Consider the following 22,995-nt stretch of genomic DNA (forward strand, 5'->3'; position numbering starts at 1 on the left):
ATGAAAGGAAAACTCTTGGACAAAAGACATATGCTGATGATTCATATGTTTCTGGGAATGGCAGGGGCCTATTTTCAATGATTAGAATCAATTATTGAAGCAGAGAGACAGAACTGTTCACAGTTATTCAGAAATTAATACTGTAATACGATTCCTAAAAGATGCTGTGTATCATTTAACTGCCTCTGTAGCATAACTGAAGCATTGCTACATCCAAAGTAAGCTTCATTGCTGAGGTGTCTTTTTCTGCCTCGGCCAGCCCTGACACCTCAACAGTAAAGGGGCACGGATTGGTAACAGGGTGAACCTCACCGACCCTGTGAGTTCTTGTCTTGCTTGAAGGAGTGAAGCAACGACAGCAGGAAAAAAGAGGAGGCTGTTCTGGGTTAACTGCTGGCTTTATTCATCAGGGGATCTGCCCCAGCAGACACCCCTCAGCAGAAGCAGCGGGGGAAAAACGAGGGAAAAGAATCTCCTTGAACCCCCGAATGCAGCACCTTTTACTGGGGGGAGGAACTCAGGGATGGGTCTAACTGGGGACAAATCAGGGGCCAAAGGGGCAAGGCTCTCTGGATAAATGACATACATACTAACAAATCAATAACTCAGGTGGGGAGACAGCTGAAGTCTTGTCCAATCACTTGGGGTTTTTCCTGGAACTTTCCAGACTTTTGGGAGAGACCCCAAAGTGACAGACAAGGCCCAGGGGCTGGATAACTTCTGACTGACATAGAACTGGGGTTGGGATGAAACCAAGGAGGGTGGAACATGGGTGCATGGGGCAAACCATTATAACTTATAAAAATGAACTTAATACAAGGAACAAATACATACATAAAACTGATAAAACCAAACCCACACCACTACACTTCATAGAATGTATTAGACATCCATCAGTGATGGATGGCTATTTCAGTAATTTCATAGTGCAAAGACAAACCACAGAGCCTCATGTTTATTAATCTCCTTAGCAAAAGCAATGCCAGCTTCAGTAGATGTCATTATCATCAGAAGAAAGGACAGCAAGTCCATCAACTGGTTACACCTAAGTAAAAATAGCAGGTAAGAAAATAGAAACTTGATATTTGGAGTATGAAATAAGATAAAAATAAGATATCTTTTTAATGATACTAAAGATATCAAGATTTAGTATTGATTTACTGTCAAATAAGGTACATGTTTCTTGCAGTGCTTGGTACCTAAATGATTATTTATGAGTCTAAGCCATGTTGCAAATAAGCACATTTTTTTTAACACACCACAGGAGTGGTGCTGTGATCCTGCTTCTAGTACAGTCAAAAAGATTATGTTTAATGGATTACGTGAACATGACAATGTCTCATTTATTTAAGAATAATAAAGATAAAAACCTAAACCAAAACTAGCAGGGGATAAATTCAAAACAAGCAAAATATATTTTTTTTCTTTGTATGTAGGTAAGACAAGAAAATCCTTCCTGAAGGACATTCTAAGTGCTACATATTTTCAAGACTTCAAAAATCAGCAAAAGTTTGCTAAAAAAAATGTACAGCAGACCTCTAAATACAAAAATATGACCTGTGATTTATGGAATCTTTGAACTGCAGATGGATGTAACCCAGGATGTTGTTCTCACCAGAGAACTGGTATTTCTACCTACCTGCTCAATTCATAATGCCTTCTGCAAGTTTCTGTTATTTGCTATGATCAAAGAATGGATATTATGTCTGATAGGCCTTTCATCTGATTGAATGAAACTGGTTTAAAATTTCTCTATAATGTAAGTGATACCTTCCAAAACTTACCAATACTTTAAGACTCTATTAATGTAGTCTATAGTAGACAAAAAAGGTATTCCAATTTGCAGTAAGGACACGGATATATGAAGCAGTTCTCTGAAGTACTAAGAACTGCTATAAACATAGGCAGCTCATCCAATAAATTAACTGTTTCAATACTGTCTATAACTGCAGCAACACGAAGATCATGGTTGATAGTAATATTAACTATGGAGTATGGTATCACACAATTAACTCTGGAGAGCAACAAATGACAAGAGAAAAATTGCTGGTAAAAGTCCTTCATAGAGAAAAACAATAAGGATTTTCCAGGGCAAAGATCCTACAGGGATTATTTTGACAGTGTTTCTCAGATTACTTTGATAGCAGAGCAGACCCTGTGGCTTTTTCCTCAGCAATAGGCCAAAAGAGATTACCTTTTTTGGTCTTTTTTTCCTCTGAGATTCAAAGATTTCCATTGAAAAAAGCCAGTTCTTGTTGATTTTCTGGGGATGCCTGGTACCTGAATTATTCAAAAGAGGTATTATGTAGGAGGCAGTAGCAAACTGAATATGGCACAGAATTAGTTACTATTTTTTTATCAAAAACCCCACTTTTATACCAAGAGGGGCTCCTACAGTTACAGCATATCTAGCAAAGTATGAACATAAGAACTTACTTTTTCCTAATACCTTGATAATTGCCATTGTATATCTGATAAATCTTGTACCAGCTGAGACCTTGAACAGAGAAATCAGTAGAGTTACAAGAATCTATCTAACTGAAATTAATTCTCTAGCTAACTCCATGTTTCTCTGTGACCAATCATGCATTCTAGCCAGATGTCTGCCAGAGCCATATGTCCTATCATTTGTATTAATTTTCCTTAATTGGTCATAATATTAACTTACAAGTACCTGCTGTAGGTGATGCTGAGGATAGAGTGTCCTATAACATAAAGTATTAACCTTCACTCTTGTCAGAGAGAACATGTGGCATAAAATCCCTTCCCTTTATTAAGACTCCCAGAAAATCCATGCATATGGTCTTAAAATGGCAGGGTTTTAACCCTTTCATTTGAATTTAAATTCTAATGGAAAACAGAAGTGCACCCTTTTCTTTGTAAGCCTAATAATCAAGACAATCACAGTGCTTATGTTATATATTTCAATTAGATGTCTTCAAGACCGTACCAGAATTCAATCTTAGGATTCCATTTTTATTTCTAGAGTAATAGCACCATGTAGAGTACATAGGCTTTCAGGTTGTATCTGTACAATATTTGCGAATTTGATTTGTATTTCTGAGAGGCAGTTTCTTTCTCATACTGTTTCTTGTGTTTATTTGGACCAAATTCACCCACAAACTTGCTCATAGCAGTTCGGTGTCCTTGAAAACATAACCTGGAAAGGTATAACTGTATTTGTTCAATTTTATGAGTTATATATCATTTAGAAGGGAGAAGGTTTTTCGACTCTTCAAAATGTCCTTGATAATATGAATCTTACATGACTGTTTTTAAGTCAGTTTTTCAGCACTGTGAATGTATCAAAACACTTAATGCTGGTACTGTAAAGATGATGCTATCACCTAGAATTTTGATAACAGAAAAGAGGATTCTGGGGGGTTTGGGAAGTATTTTATACTCTGGGAAACATTGTAATGAAGATGATGGCCATTTGATGGCTATGAACTTGCCTTGCAGGAAAGATGGCTAGAAAAATTCAATTTGATTAAGGAATGACTGCCAAGATATTGTTTGGTCTTTGGGAAGGAAAAGATCCATTCTACATCGGGTAAAATATGCAGATATAGATCTACATAGTATATTACTTGCTTAGCAAGCAAGAAGTAGTAATCTACTCTACAGGTGAACTTTTTATTCTGTGTCTTCAACAGTTATTCATATGTTACAAATATTGTCACCCTGTAGTCTATAATTAGTAGAATCAAAATGTAATAAAACCACCAAATAAACCACCCAGGCCTACAGTATTTGCATAGTTAATTGAAGCATACATATTTAGTGGGATAATATGATTAGTGAGAGAAGGAAACTAATATTATACTCAGAATATATCACCTTGACTCTTCACTGAGAATTTTTAAAGCAGAGGCTATAGGAATGCCAGTGGTTTACCTCCTCAAAGTAGTTTTAGCTCTAGAGAGAAACAAGTGTTAAAAAGTTTATTTTGAGACTGTAACATAAAAATTGCTATATTTTAGTAACAAATTTAGACTCTCTGGCTTGTAACGAAGAAAAAATTTTAGGATCGTAACAATACACATGTAAGTATTAAAGCCTGTGAGAGTACATAACTAGAATCCTAGACATTTTTATGCTATATTATCAATTACAGTATACTGAGTGATGTTTGATACACTTACATTTCTGGGAATGAGAATGTTTGTGGGACCACATTGCTACCCAGCATTGTAGGGAGACTTGGGGATGTGTTGATGTGCTCCTTCAGTCTTTCCACCTTTGTCAACAGGCTGTAAAGGAGTGATGTGTTGCCCGAGGGACATTCTGTGTCTGAAAAGTTGAGGAGTTGGCACTCTGGGGCTTGCCAAGAGATGCTAGGGTCCTTCATCTAGTAGAAGCCCTGCTTTCCCAGTAGAAGTATTCACATGGCTATAAAGAAGAAAGTTCATTTTCTCTGTTCAACTCCTATTGAAAAAATAAAAAACCAAAACTTTTATCCAGAGGAATTTTCATTCAGCATATATTGCATGCCCTTAGCGATAATAATGACTAGCAAGACCGATTTTTCAAGCTTTGGTGCAACAGTTAAGGATATACAAAAAATTAATCTGTAAATGACTATAAAAGTGTTCATTTGTAAGTCACTCTAAAACAGAGAGAAAGAAAGTTAAAAAAGTTTTTTTAGTTAAAAAGGGGGTGTCGAATTTACCTGAAAAGGCCAAAGATTTGGTCTGAAATGGATTAAGTTCAACTGAATAATGCATTTCTTTTTTTTCCTATGAACTATGTTGAAATATTAAAGTTAAATATCAATCAGAGTTCAATCTTCAGTGTGGTTTTACTTTGATGGGATATCTGAATACACAGTAAATGCAAAATTATTGAAACAATATAAAAAAATCTCTGCTTATTGCTCTGTGATATTGTTTTGGAAATATTATGGAAAAACAGCTATGTCTTGCAGTCCTTTCTTTCTTTAAGCCATATGTCTAGGCAGAAGTAAAATTTTCCTTGTAAATTCCTTAAAGTATTACTGAAGTAATTTTCAGAGCTTCATGACACAGAAGGGGAAGGCAAAGTTATAACAGCTGTGTGTATGGTTGATAGATTCTTGATCATTATTTAAATTGATCTGCAGTTCCTCAAACACAGCACACTCTGTTTACTGATTGGAAAAGTCAAAATAGTCATACTTGTCACCAAAATCTTTGTGTTTACATGTAAATATTTAAATATAAGAAGGTTTTTATAAATAAAGACCATTTTTAATATATTTGTATATATTCCAGCACCTGAGAGTATGTATGCACATACATAAATCTGTATATGACCATGTACACTAAAACAGAACTGCAAAAATCTCATGGTTCACATTCACTTAAACTCTACTCAGGTTTAAAATACTGTATAAATTGGTTTTGACTTTTTCTTCTTAATGCCATTCCTGACTGGTGTTGTGACAGAGCAGAGAAAAACAGAGAACTGTACCAGATAAATGTATTGTATTGTTGAAATCTCAGAAAATGAGTGCATCAAGTTTTCAGTGATGTTTTTTATAACTGGTTATCACCACTCAACAAAAGCCCTAGCTGATATGACTTTTATATTAGCTCTGACCAGGACTCCTTCATTACTTCATTATTGTATTCCTTGATCTCTCTTCATAACATAAGAACCTGTTCATAAAGGGCAAGTAATGTAGCAATCACAGCTAAGATCACTGAATTTTTAAGGTGTTACTGCTAAATGGAAATTATAACTCCAGTCAGGTACCTAGATAGATAAGGTAGGTAGGTGGAGAACATGGAAAAAAGGCATCATATCTACTGGAAAAGTGAAAAGTCACCCAGCTGTAGATATTGATAATGAATAATTGTTAAAAAAATGTTTATACAAAAAAATTTTATACAATATGAAATGTTTTCAAATTGAGGTGTGGATAGAGCTGTTATCTAACAGCTTTGTGTAGAGGTAGGTTTTCAAGTTTGCTCTGATAAAACATAGGGTTCCCTAATCCCAGAAAAAAAGTGCTATGAACTGTGGTCTGTGGTAGTCAACTGGAGGGACAAGAAGGTCCAAGCCTGAGAAAACTGTTTGTATGTGTGTTACCCGTGTGGAGCAACTGAAGGTGGGAGGATCCAATGATTAGGCCATTAGGTAAACTGAGTGCCTAAGGCCAGTTAGCTGAAGTATCTCTAGTATATAGGTGTATATGTTTCCCACTAATGGGTGTTATCATGACCAGTCAGAGAGGAGGCCAGGATGATTCTGTTGGTGTTGGCATTAGCCCAAATGCTAAGAGTGACTGTGTTGATCCTGTTGGCCATGTGCACCCATGCTGTTTATATTGCTTTTGTATGAGTGCTAATTAAAAATTCCTGCTCAGCTCTACTACTGGCTGGACCTTGAGGTGTTCGGTTGTGGCAGCCCTGCCTCTATGAGGCTACCAGATTTAGCAACTCCTAACACTTAATATTTCATAGGAGCCTTGGGGGAAATAAAAATATTAAACTATGAAGTGTTTTACTTATTGTGTCAAATTTGGGGGAATATGACAGTGTTCCTGACATGTTCATATCGGTGCAATCAAATGTGAGCAAAGCTTTTGACATCATTGCACTTTTTGTGGTATTAGGTCTCTTCTATCTGAACATCACTTTGGGATTTATTTGATATCAATAAAGTCAAACTGATCTTATGTGTGTCTGTTTAATTCATGGCTCAGTGAGATGGAAGCAGAAAGTGTGACAGGTCAGTTGTTTAGCACTCCAGTGCTTCAAATGACAGCAAGCTGGATGCAGAGTATTGTGCTTGACTACCTGGACTATATCAGATGAAATCTGAGAAATAAGCTTGAAGATATGGCCATCTGCTCCCCCATCTACCCCTCAAGGTCAAATCTGCAGGATCATCTTATAGTTGAGTCTGTAGGGACAAGAACACCTCAGTTCCTTAAATCTTAGGTACTGACTAATATGCAGGAGTCCTGACATTCCTGAACAAAGGAAAAGGACACTTTGGATGTCAGCTGACAAAGTGAAAGCAGCACAAAAATGCATGTACAATTCCCATGTGCTGCAAGGTAAGGGAGTTAGAATTATGGTCTGATCCACCCCCATCCAGCTGTGTAAAATCCAAACGCATTAGTAAAAATTCAGATAACACATACCACATAGAACCATAGGATCATTTAGGTTCTAAAAGGCCTTTAAGATCATTGGGTTCAGCTACTTACCCAGCACTAGCGAATCCACTAAGTCACATCCCCAAATGCCACATCTACGTGTCTTTTAAATACCTCCAAAACTGTGATGCAACAACTTCCCTGGGAAGTCTGTGCCGATACATGACAACCCTTTGAACATCAGCACTCCCTGGGCCTGACCATCCCGCCAGTTTTTTACCCACCTAGCAGTACACCCATTCAAGCCATGACCAGACAGTTTCTCCTGGAGAATTCTGTGGGAAATGGTCTCAAAGGCTTTACTAAAGTCCAGATAGATTCCATCAACAACCTTGCTCTCACGCACATGTAGCTGGACTATGTGTGTGTATGCTCCTCAAAAGAGACAAGATGTCCCTGCCTAGATGGAGATAAGTAGATAATACTTAAGAACCTAGTGAGTAAATTATGACCATAAGACAGGGGAAGATTGTCTAGTTTATGAATATTTGCTAATTAGATGCATAATACCTAATTAACTTTGGCAGAATTATGTAATTCTCTGTGTACTTACCTGGAGAATTCAAAAAGACCCATGATGCGAAGTTTTTTTAAAAAGTATTGTAAAACAACTTAGCTTTGGGGGAACGTCAAAAATTCATACCTCAAGGTTAAGATGAATGAGCAGTAGTAGCAGTGTCATCCAGCACCAGGGGACAAATGTATAACACAGAAGACAGGTTGCTTTATCCAGCCAGTCTCCTGCTCCTTTGCAAATGTTAATATTTGCTGGAGGACTGATTCTCACTTTTGAAAATTTTAATGAGCTAATTCCCCTATGAGAGAGGGAGGGAGGGAATTTATTTTAATTAAATATCATATACATTGAAACTATAAGATCACAAGTAACCAGATGCTCTGTTCATTCCAATTAATTATGCTTTGGGATTTCTGATATGCAGAAAGGACCTTGAATAGATCATCCTTAATTATAAACTTACATTGCTGATGGTGAGCAAGACTGAAGAGAGTGGTCCAGAGATGCAAACAGTTGCTGAGAGTATAAAGTGTCCTTCTACAGTTTATTAATGACAGAAAAGGAGAGTAACAATGTTTCTCGAAGTTCATTGCCTATAGCTATTGATATGACATTTAAAGATTATGGCAAGTGTTGAGAAATTATTTTTTTCAATTAATTGTTTCTCATTTTCTTCATAACATCTCCAAAGTTATAAGATAACCTTGACAAACAAGAAGCAAAGAGATGTTATAATACCTGTATACATAATTAATTGTGAAATATGCTTAAGAGAACAACTAGCTGAAATACAGTTTATTAGTCCTTACAAATCCAAAAAGTAATTACTCTGTACTGCAATCTAGGACAGCTTTCTGCAATAGAGGGATTTGGTGATGTATGTTTTAATGATTGACACCATGACTATTATGCTGCCTGAGACCTTAATTTATTTTTTTCAGGGTAAATATAAAGTGCTTTCCAGCTATTTTGTGGCTGTCATTATCTGTGCATGAGCATTTTTACAGCTATCTGGAAAAGCAGATAGAGGCATTATACTCAAAAGCATCAGCTATTGTATTCCTTGATATTTAGTGATCTGAATCAGACTTTCATATATTAACAATCAGAATTTTTTCATAATTACATCTGTATTTACATTTTTGGAAATTGATAGCAGAAAAAAATAAAAATGGTCAAACAGCATCAACATATAAAATTTTTTCAACCTCTTGCCAAGCAGTCACTGGAGAACACTGAAGAGCATGGTCTGGCAAGATGCATTTTACTCGTATTGTGCAACACACATCAGACAGAAAGTCTATTAGGCCAAATGATGTTTTATGAACACATCATCTGCCTATATCAATGTAGAATTTATATACTGTTTTTCTTGATCTGTATACAGTAAAATTACCTTGTTAGCAAAAGCTTGAGGTTTTATCAGAAGGAAAAACACAATATTATTGTATCATTCTTTATCCAGCATTTTCATTATGATTAGAATAGTTTCTTCTCATAAGTATAATCTGACTTTCTCCCTTAAGCATAGTAATATCCTACTTAAAAAAAAAATGGGCATATATGTAATCAATATTACTGTTATTTCTTAAGAAAACTTCATTTATAATCTGTTACAGATGTCATTGCTTCATGGAGAACAGAACTGAGTGGTGCAATACTAGCCAGGTAAGGCATGAAAACAACTAAGAAAAAAGTGAGCTGAACTTTGCTTTTTATGTCCACCAAGCAAGAAGAAGATAAAAAAGAGGAGGGGAGGTCTTATGCTCCCTGCTTCTTTCTGTTGTAAACTGTATTTAGGAATAAATAGAAATAATGCAATAGATATTACCAAAACTTAATTGATTTCAAATAAAATGGATTCACAACAATAGTTTATGTGCAAATTTATAAATATCAATGATGTTGCATTATAATAAAATAAGCAAAAATTCAGGTTGAAAACATTTTCTCAGATTTTATATGTATGTATGTGTGTGTTCATTTTGGTAATGCTATTCTGCTTTTTGAATATTATGCTTTTTTTAAATGATTGTGGAGTAATTAGTTTCCCTTTCTTCTCATATCCTTGCCATTCCAGAAAGTACAGTATTAATTTGTTCTCAAGATAGCTGGATCTTTTAATTCTTAGTAGTGCTCTAGTGCTTGAAGATACTTAGGAAAGATATTTCTCCACTTAATTTATTCAGTGAAAATGTGATTTAAGGCTGGAGAAGTTAATTCTTCAATCACTTATTGCTGAAAGGTCATTCGATTAACACCACATTATGCTTGTTAACTGTCAGTGTAAAACTGACATCATTACCTACACATGCAAATTGGAAGATAGATATTATAAGAATATCCTCTGTTCAATTAGAAGTGAACACATGGCTAGAGCTGCTTTTGCAGATCTCCAGATTTTAATGACTAGAACAATGAAATGAGCAGAGACTACTACATCATTACTTGTTTCTAATCTTTGGAACAAAGAGAAAAACACATCTCTTTTAAAAGGCTAAAGATAAGACAAACACCTTGTTATTCCTATTTTTCTGTTACCTAAGCAAATCCATTCTGTATTGCTAATGGATAATATTCCTTAAGGAATTAATGTTAGTTAAGCATCTAGATACTGATTTATATTTGCATCTAAGCCCAAACTTTAAATGCTTAAATTATATATATTAGAGTGGTATCACTGTATTCTAGTTCTCTTTTTTTTTTTCTTTGGTTTTTAATTTGTCTCACAATCCTTAGTGGATCCTATAAAACCTGCATCAGTGAATACATAAATATACTAGACTGAGATCTACACAAACATGCATATTGAAATCCATGGGGATAGTATCTTTTCAATTTCATTCAGTCATTCAGTTAGTAGAGCATTCAGGATGTTAAAAATGGCAATTTATCTTCCTTTGCTTCCTGAAGAGATTCATAACTGACCTTTCCAAAACTCTCAATCCTGGACAAAAATGTTTGAGGAACTGAAAGAACAGACCCTCGAATATACAAATAATTTCGTGTTCTCCCAGGCCAGTCTTTATTACTCCACTGTATTCCTTCAGAATTTCTGATTCTCCTATAACAGAAATAGGAAAAGATTATACTTGAAAAAAATTGCTCACTGCTGCAGATGCACATGCATTTGAATCACAACTAAAGCATCTGAATATCAGAAGACTGGATTAGAAAGGATGAGAATTTAACAAGACTACTGGGTTTCATTTATTTGGCTTTTTTTTTTTTTTTTTTTTTTTTTTTTTTTTTTTTTTACCTTCAAGTTTCTTCATTTCAAGATTTTGTTTGCAGGCAGGAAAATTGAAATTTCCCTCTCACAAAATAAGTTTTATATTTTCAGATAATCTAAAGATCTTAGATACTGATTTTTTAAGACGCATAAAACATTTTCTAAATCAAATACCATGAGAGATGCGCTAAAAATATCAAACCTGACAGCGGTGTTTTTTTGTTTTTATTTCAAGGCTAGGATTTATCTGTGGAATCAGAAATAGTGTCATCCATTTTACAGCTATTCCTTTACAGTTTGGAACTATTACATTTATTTTATATTGGTAACTTTCATGTAAAAAATACCTTTAAAAGGATTTTTTTTTTATAATACGTGTTAAATATTATTGCTTCATATAGAATTGCCACATTTCCTTTCAATTATAATTTTAAGCTTTTCCTAGGACTTCAGTACCCACCCCCTAATTTATTATCTGAAATATTCCTATAACTTAAATTTTCTTTAGTAGACAAATAATCTGAAAGTGTAATTAAACACTTAAGTATAGTCTTTTAAACATGCAATTTTTTCTACAATTTCTTTTCTTTTTCATAAGGCACAGATTTCTATTCAATATGATGGCTTTCCTCAAGTGAGAAAATTGCATGTCTCCCTAGACCTTAGATTTCTTTGTTTCATTCTAAGAATATTTTAAAGCCAAACTATCTGTTTTGACTACTTAAAGTATGATCAATCTCATTTATCTGTTGCTCTCCAAAATTTAAGTTTTTGTCTTATTAGTGAAATGCAACTGTCCTATTAAGTTTTTTTTGAAAAAGAATGGAAAATATGTCTCCATTTCTTGATTTATTTCAGAGAAAATAGACAACTACCTAGAACAGGGGTATCAGTTTTAAACAAGTGTACTTTGGTGACTTGAATCTCTTCTCAAGTATAATTACAACTTTTGGGCACTTACTAAAAATATGGGCTCATTCAAAGTTCTTGCAATGCCTGTAAGAAACAATAAGAAACAATACTGTATATACAAAATAAGTAATTTCAGCCTGCTCTTTTAAGTACTAAAATCCATAACCAAAACCACAGTAATCAAAGAAGTTTAATCTAGGATATATATTGTTCACTGTGTTATTTATGTGTCATATATTTTTGGTAAATGGCAATGTCAGAAGAAAGTAGTCTGAGCCCATCTTTGTTTTAATAAAATTCATTAATTTAAATTAATTAGTCTCTTCTATATTCAGAAAAAGAACTAGAGGATTAAAGTAGTTCCAAAATTTTCATTATTTCCCATTCATTGTTGCAATCAGCTCTGGAAGTGAGATGAGTATTATGGATGCTTTTGCAGAATTTGGATTTGTTATCTCCTGAGATTTCTACCAGACTGAACAATTATCATACACCTACTGAAATATGAATTCTTTACATATCAGAGTAGCTTGAGTTCAGCTCTCCACAATAATTGCCTTAACAAATTAAAGGTCTGGGCAATCACCTAGCATATGAAGAGTAACAAGAGAAAGTTCTGGATTCTACATCTGGGATGGAGCAACCCTGGATGTACAGACAGACTGGGGAACAAGAGGCTGGAGAGTGGCATCATGAAAGGGATCTGGGCATCCTGGTTAAAAAGGATGCTATAGGTGATGGAAAGTTAATTATGAGCCAGCAGTGCCCTGGCAGCCAGAATCCAGGGGTGCATCAGGCGCAGCATCACAGCCAGGTAAGGGAGGAGATTGTCCCACTCTGCTCTGAGCTGGGGCAACCTCACCTTGAGTGCTGGGGGCTGGTTTGGGTCCCACCATATGAAAAAGACATTAAACTCTTGGAGAGTGTCCATAGAAGGGCAACAAAGATGGTGAAGGGCCTTGAGGAGAAGTTGTATGAGGAGTGTCTGAGGTCACTCGGTCTGTTCAGCCTGGATAGGAGGAGACTGTGGGGAGACCTCATTGTAGTCTGCAACTTCCTTGTGAGAGGAAGTAGAGCAGTAGACACAGATCTCTTCAGTGTCATAACCAATGACAGATCTCCAAGAAATGGCATGAAGCTGTCAGGGGAGGTTTAGGTTGGCTATCAGGAAAAGGTTTTTCATCCAAAGGATGGTTGGGCGCTGGAACAGGTTTCCCAGGGAACCAGTCACAGCATCAAACCTGACAGAGATTAAAAAGCCTTTGGACAATGCTCTCAGTCTCATGGTGTAACTATCGGAGGTGGTCCTGCCCAGGGCCAGGAGTTGGACTTCATTATCCTTGTGGGTTCCTTCCAACTCAGCATATTCTGTGATCCCATGATAACTGTAGAATTAAAATCCTACCCCTTAAAGCATTAAGCATATATTGTAATTGTTATAAAACTGATTAGTTATACCTTTCTGGGAGACACTACTGGGAGTCATCCATTTCAGTTAGCATTGGAAATAAAAGCAATAAACATTAAGCTATGTCTGTGAATTCTTTTCCATAAGATAAGAATTATTATGATGGAAAACTGCTAAAGTCTAAACTAGGTCTTATCACTAGTGAACAGGTTAAGCTAAAGGGGAAGATGATGCACTTGATCAATTGCCTGAAGCTCTTTGTATAATGCTTTTTTACATATGTGATGTAAAATCGAAAATGAAAAGAAAATAAAACTGTGATACTGAATATTTTCCTATGCACTTTTCCTTTTTTTTTTGATCCAGAATATTTTTTCCCAGGCTTGTTTATTTGCTTAACTTCATTTAAAGACATAATCCACCACCCTACTTTGTCATACTTGTATGTTATAAAGGAGCCTTAGCTCATGAAAACAGTGTTTTATGTTAAAATCACAGATTGTCTTTTCTCTTTTTTGTCATGGTGCTAAGATATTTCCTTCTCTGAGGGTCTTGTAACTTGATAACCTTTAGATCAGTTGTGCTCTAAGAAGGCTACAGCTCAGGTTTTCAACACTTTTCCATTATGCTTATAGACTTACACTCAACAACAAAATTTCATAATCCTCTTGAGCTATTGTGAGTTCTTTTTTCTTTTATTTTCTTTGTATTTCAAAACTTTTCACAATATTTTTTACAAGGTAGTAGAAAGAACTTCTCTGGGACAAAAATTCAGGATATGATTTTGCAAATTGATTTTTTGTCTGCTTTGCATAAGAAACATACGACTTTCAGGGTTAATAGCCACCTGTCATCTTCTTAACAACAACATTGTGAGTTTATGTTATGGAAAACTCATGCATGTATTAATTTGACAAGGTATCAAAGTGAGAGCAAGAATTTCCCTGAGCTGAAGAACAAGTTAACACATGCCCTGTGGGCTCACGTCTCAGGTTTCATTGGCACTGATGCTAATGATTTTGTAGTTGTACCTGGCTGTTGTGGATTTTTTGTATTAGGTAATGTATAAATTTTATTTCCTTTGTAAATTGTCTGACATATGAGTGTTTTCATCCATCTTCTTTAAGGAAGCTTGTAGCTTTACTGCCAATGAGGATTCTATCCAGTTGCCCCATTAGGTTGAAATGCACCAACAGATGTTGAGAGAATAAGTCAAGATTTTATACATATGCAGGATTATTACATACATTTTGCTTCCATGAGAAACCAGAATCAAATTGTCTCACATTGGCAAGTAATTTAAAAAAGTTAATAAACATATAATTGAAAATTTTGATATGTTTAATAATAACAGCTTAACAATAAAAGGATCAAGAATTTTCAGATTAAAACCTGGACAATTATTTGAACAGGTCCTACTGATATCTATTGGTATAATATTCAAAAATATCTCTTATGAATTGTTTTCTAAGAAAAACTGAAAAAATCCCTTTTCCAGATTTTTACGTAAAAATTATGGCTTTCTATACCACTTGTCTGGCAAGCCTAGGTTCATGGAAGTAGACAGCATTGTGAATTATGTTTATTTTGTATATTTTAGAATTATGATGTCAAAGGAATGGTCAAGTGTGCAGGTGCAGATTCCTATAACCACAAGACACTTGCCTCATGAATAGGCTAATTAGTTGAGAAGTAGAAAAAACTAGGACATTGCAGTGCTCATAATGCAAAAATCTAATGTTCAAACCAGCATGAAACTGGCTGTTCTAATGGCAAAATCATCCAGGATTAACAGAACTATTTTCACCTCCCATCTTATTTGCAAAAGCAGTATTTTATACAAAGTACCATAGCTGGCTCTCCAAAGACAGCTTATATTTAAGCTTCTGTGGAATTCCTGAGGCTTTTTCCCTGTTTCGTGATTAAAAGTTGTTGTTGAAGCATTTTCAAAATATTGTAATTAATTTAATTTGTCTACATGACTAGAGTAGGTAGTGCAGCCAATTAAGACCTAGTATTTTGGCCCTAGGGTTTTAGTCTGAAACATTGTTTAGACAGGAACTAATGCAATTATCCCTATCTGAATGCTCTGAAGGAGATAGGAAGCAAATGCCAATTTGATCTCTTTACATGGGCAAAGAGACACTTCTCTACAAGTAATCAAAGAGGAAACATTTTCAATAATACATGGAAGCTAATTAAAATAGTTAAAACAACTATAAGGATCTTTATGAAAGACTATTCTTGCTGATAAAGTTTAGGACTCAGAGAAATGTTATAAAATGATAACATTTATTCATAAATCCCTTTCTCTTATAACTTCTATTCTTGAAGCTGATCAGTCTTACTGCTTTTCTTTTAAAAAATGTTTGCAATAGGGAAACAATCTTCCTTTTAATCCTATTGTTTCTTTTCACATGGCTGTTTCAAAATCACTATCTTAAGAGGTTTTTTAGGAATTCTTATGTCTTATAAACTATAATAATACACTGACACTAAGTTAAATCTTCATTTCTTCATCTTTCAATAGTTACTAAAATCAATCCAACATATATTTTCGAAGTTATTTGACTAACACCAGCACCATATTATCTTAGACTGGTCTAACCAATGCTCTGCCACAGTACCGTTCTGAAATTTCTGGATTCATTTAGGTGCTCATTTCTTTTAATTTATAGTGAGAAATTGACTCTATGCAGTAGCTGCAGTCTTAGGGAAGGAAAGCAAAGTTTGCCTGTTCTGTACTGACCCTAGTTGTCAGATTCCAAAATTTAGTACTTAGGATCACATCAGAAGTATATCAAGGAGAAGTATATCAGAAGTATATCTTTAAAATTATTGTAATGGGCTGAATAATATGAAAGTGTTTTTACTTAAAGACACAAACACACCTCAAATCACCATGAGAAACATGAGAATATTCATCCTTCTCCTTTTTGTATCTGTTTAGTTCAAAGAGGACATTTGTAGGAGCTTTACTGACCTACAAGTGATTATGAACAAATTTGATTAATCAGAAGAACCAGTTAGCTCAGAAACAAGTGAAAAATAGTATGTCAAAATCTTTTGCTGTTCTACCAGTCTGAGGCATTGAGAATAGTTTTATACGTTTTATTGCAGTTTTTATATTAACTAATTCAGTACACAGATTATACAACTAACCTTTTTTCTTGAATATAAAGGGCAGACTATCTCAGGGTATAGTAGAGGAAATGGTAATCTTTGTTGTTTTTCCATCAAATAAGAGTAGATTAAGGTGTGCTTTGCTGTGCTTTGGATTACCTATGAATGCTGATTCAAGACCAAAACTCAAGATAACTTTTGTTCACGTTTATTTTTGAAGGGGTTTATAATTCAGTTTATAAACAAAGCCTTTCAGTGCTCTGTTTACTTTGAGCAGAAAAAAACTGCAAAATTAACTTTAACATTTTCCTGCACGGAAAATATTAATTTAAGATATCCCAGTCTTTCCTGAAAGGTTTTCATTTCTTTGAGTAATCTGAAAAACTGGGGACATCTAGGAAAGTCAGATATTGGACTCAAACCTCTCCACAACTTTACTTTTGGCATTTTTTCCTATCCAGTTTCTTTTGCCTTGCAGCTCCCACCCCTTGTTTTATCAGACAGAAGTAATCTTTTTTTACTAAATACAGGGCTATTGATGTTCAATGTTTATAACATCAACCTTTGAGCCTTAAGCCCTGCAGTAAAAAGCATTTGTTAAGTAGGTATGAATTTATAAGTTAGGCTAGAGAGGGTCAGGGTTGAGTGCTGCCAAATAAATTACACAAGTTCACGAAGACAAGGTATGGAAGAGGACATTCTGTTAATCCTATGGGCAGTTTTATCGCATCTGCATCGGCTGAGTGTCTGTTATTAACATTTGTTTCCTTCCCTGTGCAAATTTAAAAGACCATTAAGATCAGGTGGTCCCTTTAAATACTGTACAGAACCAGGTGCTCTGGGGAAGCCTTTTGAAATCTTCAACACAAAGGTATTTTCCTGAAAAATGTTTCAGTCTTACATCCCCATTTCATTACAAGACTTTCTAGAGCTGGTCAATACAGCATTATTACTTAGGGTGTGAAAAAGTGCAAACACAATGTCTGAACTTTCACTGTCATATTTACTTTGGTTTTTGAATGATGATTAGGACAACATAATTATAGGAAGGTTTCTTTCTCTAGTTTGTCATGTTCAATTCCATTTACTATATTAATGGTAGTATCTATTATAATGATAATTATAATATGGCAATATCCATTAATGGTAATTAATGGTAATATCTATTATCTATAGAAATGTCAAGCTTCTTTCACTTTTTCCCAGATAAAGTGTCTGGTTTCATCCCTTTTACCCAGATGAGAAAAACATAAAACAAACTTATAATATTTTTTTTTTGTGAGTAGAACAACAATAATATAGTTACAAATAGTATTAAAGAAGGCCACTTTTTCAGTATCATGGAATGATAAAATGGTTTGTCTTGGAAGCGGCCTTGCAGATCATCTAGTTCCAATCCCTCTGTCACTAGACTAGGTTGCTCAGGGACCCATTCAACCTGGACTTGAACACTTCAGGGATGAGGCATTTACAACTTCCCTGGGCCTCCAGTGCCTCATCACTCTTGCAATACATAATTTCTTCCTAATATGCAATCTAAACCTACTCTCATCTTAAAGTCATTTCGCTTTTTCCTGCCACTACATGCCTTTGTAGAAAGTCCATCACCCGATTTGCTGTAGGCACCCTTCAGGTACCAGAAAGCTCCAGTAGGGTGTCCCAAAGCCTTCTCTTCTCCAGGATGAACAACTCCAATTCTCTCTGCTGTGCATCATAGGACAAATGCTCTATCCCTCTAATTAGCTTGGTGACCTCCTCTGCACCCACTCCAAAGATTTCGTGTCCTTCCTGTACAGGGGCCCCCAGAGCTGGATGCAGATGAGATCTCACCAGAGCAGAACATAGAGGCAGAATCCTCTCCCTTCCCTGTTGGCCACACTGCTTTGGATGCAGCCCAGGACACATTTGGCTTTCTGGGCTGTGAGTGTCTATCACTGGGTCAGCCTCTCATCCCCCAGCACCCTCAAGTCCTTCTGGGTGGGGCTGCTCTGGATCTATTCATCCCCAGCCTGTGCTGGTACTGGAGGTTGTCCTGACTCAGGTGTAGCACCTTGAACTTGCTCTTGTTAAACCTCATGTGATTTCCATGGGCCATTTCTTGAACTTGACCAGGTCCCTCTGGGTGGCATCCCATCCAGATGTTTCAACTACGCCACTCAGCTTAGTGTCATCTGCCAATTTGTTGAGGGTATACTTTCTTGTGTTAGAGAAATATCTATTTCCTACTTTGTATTGTATTCTTCTTCTTCTTCTTCTTCTTCTTCTTTCCTGCTCTTAAGCCACTTGTTCCTTTTGGTGCTTTACCCACATTCCAGAATTTCCATATAACCTTTTTGTGCAATTATTTTTCTGTTCCTTCTATTGTTTTCTACAAATTCTTTTTATCTCCTTTTGTTTCCTCATTTATCTGGAAACATGTTTATAATCTCTCTTGTTCATGCTTTTCCCTCTTGAGACTAAAATACGATAATTATTTTGTCAGCACAGTGATATATCTCCAAGACGAGTGGCTGGAGATGTTTTTATTATATCGCAGAATTCGAGAGTATCCACTGGCACTTTGAGAGCATACCTTGCAAAACAGAATCCCATAATAGTATGAGGAAGATGAACAGCTAGTTTGGGGATCCAACACAAGCTCACTAATTAATTGATCTGCTAAGCACGACTTAAGCCTTGTGGTTTCTCTGAAGACTGCTAAAGAAAGCTCTGAATAGTTTCAACATGAAATCAAGCAAGAGACCAATAAGGGGCTCTGCAGTTACATGGCCATTTAAATATGAGACTTCATTTAAGTAAACTTAAGAATGCAGACACCAAGTGTTCTAGAATTTAAAGAGTCAAGTCTGAAAAACTTCATATTAATTTTAGATTCTTTATTATGGTGCTACATTTACAGCTATCTGAGCAATTTCATGGAAACAATGATCCTCTTTTGATAAATGAGCTTAAGGTCTGCGTCAAAACACAAACACATCTGGCTTATAAAGGCAAGGTCTTTCCTGACACAAAGAGAGACTAAATATTAATTCCTAAGTTGATATTAAGCACAATGTGCTCAGTAAAATCAATGAAGATTGGCTATACAATACTAGTTTAACATTTTTTGTTTATCTGATCTATTTTTTATTGCTCTTTTTGCTGTTGTTATTATTACTATTATTGTTATTATGTCCATGTGATATATAAAGTATGCTAAACCATTTATAGGCTATTTCAATGCGTTTACATTTCAGCACTTTAATGTTTTGAGTTTACAGATGTACATATTTTCTCCTGGCAATCTCCTTTTTGAAATTTCCTATTTATATGTTATCATTTAGCATAAAACAAAATTCTTAAAGCTACCTTTTAGGATTTATTACAAGTAATCTATTATCAATACGACCCTTGTTTAGGGTCAAGTTCTTCCAGATGCAGACACATATGGGCATACAAATTTACTATGGAGGAGATATGGTTTAGTCTCAGTCAAAGAATCAAGATCCTGACCATTAGCTGCATTTCTTAAAAATAAATCTATCTAGTCAAAACTTATAAGCATAGGAAGTTTGTTGCTGATAACAGAAAGAGGAGTTTGTGCGTGGAAGATATGCTTTCTTATGTAGCTCTCAAGAGAAGAGAATTATTTAAAGTAGCTTCTGATGGAAAATTCAAGTCAGTTTAAGTTCCCTATATTTACATGAATCTCTGATTAAAGGTAGGAGAAAGGGACATTTTGTATTTGTGTTTTTCTGATCTCCTTTTTCAGAATGTAGTGGGAACTATCTCTGTCAGAATACTTATACATTTTCATTATTAAAGATGGTGGGCTTATTAAACTTGATATGTTTGTCTATACATTTATAGAACACCAGGTCCTGCAAAAGCAGAATAAAATAGAATAGAATATAGAAAAAAATTCCCACTAACAAACATAATGCTTTAAGTCATAAAATATCATTCACATCTGAACATCTTTGTAATTTTTCTCCTGGAGTCTCATTAACAGAGCTCCTAGTGTTTTATGGTGGAAACCCTAAGTATGAAAAACCTAATATATTTTCAGTACTGGCTTAAAACATGTTTATTTAAATAGATTTGAGGATGTGGACAGTATTGTTTCATTTTTCCTTACTATACAGACCGAGATTTAAAAATTCATCCTCATAGAAGTATTTAACATTTTATTTTACTGCTAACTCTTGTAGCTTGCCATGTCTCATATAATTTTAAATTTTCAAGGAAAGAATTAAGTCATCCATTAGCCAAATGAAATTTCCCAACAAGGTGACAGCAAAAAATATTAGGAATTACTTGAAAATCTGCTCATTTTTAATGCCTTAAGGAAACTTTCTGTGAAAGACATAGCTTCCTTTTCCTGCCATGTTTCTTCTACAGGAGCTTCTGTCATTTGTACTGAACATGACACTACTGGTGTTTCTTTAACTCTCCATCACAAGAAAGAGACACTAGTCCTTCTCAATGGCCTCCTGACTGAATATTCAGTCATAAGCATTAACAGTGAGATAGGATGCTACCTACTAATGGAAAGCTGTGGATAATGGTGGGTCTTTGTGTTGGAAGGCTTGTTGATGTGTAGAATGTACTTTTGCCTGGTGGAAATAGTTATGCTTAGCATGAAATGAGCTACTCTTCTCTGAGGCAGAATTGCACTGTCTTTCTTTTAAAAGAGCAGTGTATTATCTAAGAAACATTAAAGCTGTTTTGTTTTGGTGTTTTTGGTTTTTTTTAAAGTCACCCCATTAAAGCTATGAGAGAAATGTTATGTATTTATTCTTACACAGGTACACAGATACCATTTAAATCCATCCCTGAAGAAATATGGGTGATTACCACCTTCATAGGTGTTTGCACACAAATTGCAACTGACAGAGCAGAAAACTCCCCAAATCTGAATTGAAAACGTCAACAGAATTTTGGACTCTTGTTTCAGATACTTAGGATTCTCATTCTTCACTTCATCTGTTTGATTACAGAGGCATGCTGTCTTTAGTACAAAAGGAGAACTGTTGTTTACCATGAAGCTGGAAGGGCTGGAGGTGTGGCTTCCCTGGGCTAGGGTGGGAAGAGAAAGGAAATGTCATTGGTGCTCAACACCTGAGATTCTGCCGAACTGAAATCTATCCAGCTGGTGCTGTACAGAAATGAAAGGCTTAGTTTTCAGCTGCTTCCTGGATCAGGTTGGAATAGAGTGGAAACCCATTTATTTTTCCATGCTTTTCTCAGGTTTTCTAGGCATCGCTCCACAGTATGTGGAGAATAAGGCTGCAGCACTGGCTGAAAATTAAGACATTTTTGACTTCATTTATGAGGACACACCAGGAAAATAAAGACACACCACACACTACAATAATGCTATTGAATGGATGTGGAAATTTGCAGACTCATTGCTGGTGACAAAAGATCTACAGAAAGATTGGACGATTGTATGCATAGAGCTAGATTTTCAGTTTGCCAGTCACTAACTGTCTAACTGTAAGTGGAATTATGGGTGTTCAACATCCTTGCAAATCAGTTCCAGATGTTTCCAGTTAGATATGTAAATATGAAAGCAATAAATACTGTGAGTGTTTGGATCTGTAATTTAATGAATCCTTTCATGAATCTTCTAGACCTTGAAACTCTTCTTTATATAGTTTCTGAATGGCCTCTCAAGAAAATTTCTAAACCTGCTAATGTCATTGTGAAAAGTGTATATATCACATGAAACATGAATAAAATAAGCAGATGAGATTTTTGTATAATATTTTAAAACCTGGTTTGTTATGAAGTTAAAACCTTATATTTTATGAAATTTTACATGCTGCACTATGACACATTTACATGTTTTGTTTGAAAGGGGGGGTAGGAACTGTTATATTGTGTACAAGGCAATTGCAGTGACCTCAGAGGAGAATTATCAGGTTCAGTAAGACTTTTAAAATGGGTTATTTAAGTATGAGTCATTTTCATTATCGTGTATTCTCTACAAGGTGACCTGGGAAAGACTAGCTGCTTTATTTATTGTAAATGTCAGGTGCGCTTGCTAAGTGTGCATCAAGCTAAAATTTAATCTCGGAGCTAAAACCAAGAATTGAAATCAGGGGAGAATTTAAATTCAAGACTTTAGGAAGGTCGTGAGCAAGGTTTGAATAAGTAAATTCAGACACACACAGAGGGCACTTTTCATCAACTGAATGAGACAATTATGAGGATGCCTTCAGCTCTTGAATATAAAGCTGAGAAAAGAGAGCTGTATGTATAGGTAAGATTTCTAACATCAGGACCATGGATTGAAGACTACTTTTCATAGGATATGGTACTGCTCAGATGTGTCCTGCTCTCAGTCTTGCCCTAGACTGATGCTTTCTTCAGCAACTGTTTTTTGCTTATATTAAATTATATCACAAATATAAAATAATACCACTTTCTTTAAAAGTTTACAAGTCCTACATTTAGGCAAATATAAAATTCATCTTCCCATCTTCAACATTTCTCTGTTCTCTTAAGGAGGGAAGGTCTGCTGTTTAACCTTTATAGTAATTTCTGTTCACACTGGAAATTTCAGGATAGCTCTCTGGAATTGAAGATATCAATGGTAATTCTCACATCTCCTGATCTCTATGGTAGATTTTATTCCAGCTGGAATGCTTGCCCTAGACTGAGACCAGTGT

At 35.3% G+C, this 22,995-nt stretch overlaps 1 long non-coding RNA gene across 2 annotated transcripts in view; it reads right to left on the reverse strand.

The window, feature by feature from the left end:
• Window positions 1-913: 913 nt before the first annotated feature.
• The window catches only part of LOC310913667, a 40,945-nt gene continuing 18,863 nt past the window's right edge, over window positions 914-22,995 (reverse strand). For both annotated transcript variants that reach the window (XR_014590864.1, XR_014590865.1), the window contains exons 2-4: window positions 4,146-4,428; window positions 2,195-2,280; window positions 914-1,045 (exon numbers count right to left, since the gene is read on the reverse strand). This is a non-coding gene — a long non-coding RNA (uncharacterized lncRNA). The remainder of the gene's footprint in view (window positions 1,046-2,194; window positions 2,281-4,145; window positions 4,429-22,995) is intronic.

The sequence above is a fragment of the Zosterops lateralis genome, assembly GCF_965231275.1.
Source record: "Zosterops lateralis genome assembly, chromosome: 1".
Classification (NCBI taxonomy): domain Eukaryota; kingdom Metazoa; phylum Chordata; class Aves; order Passeriformes; family Zosteropidae; genus Zosterops; species Zosterops lateralis.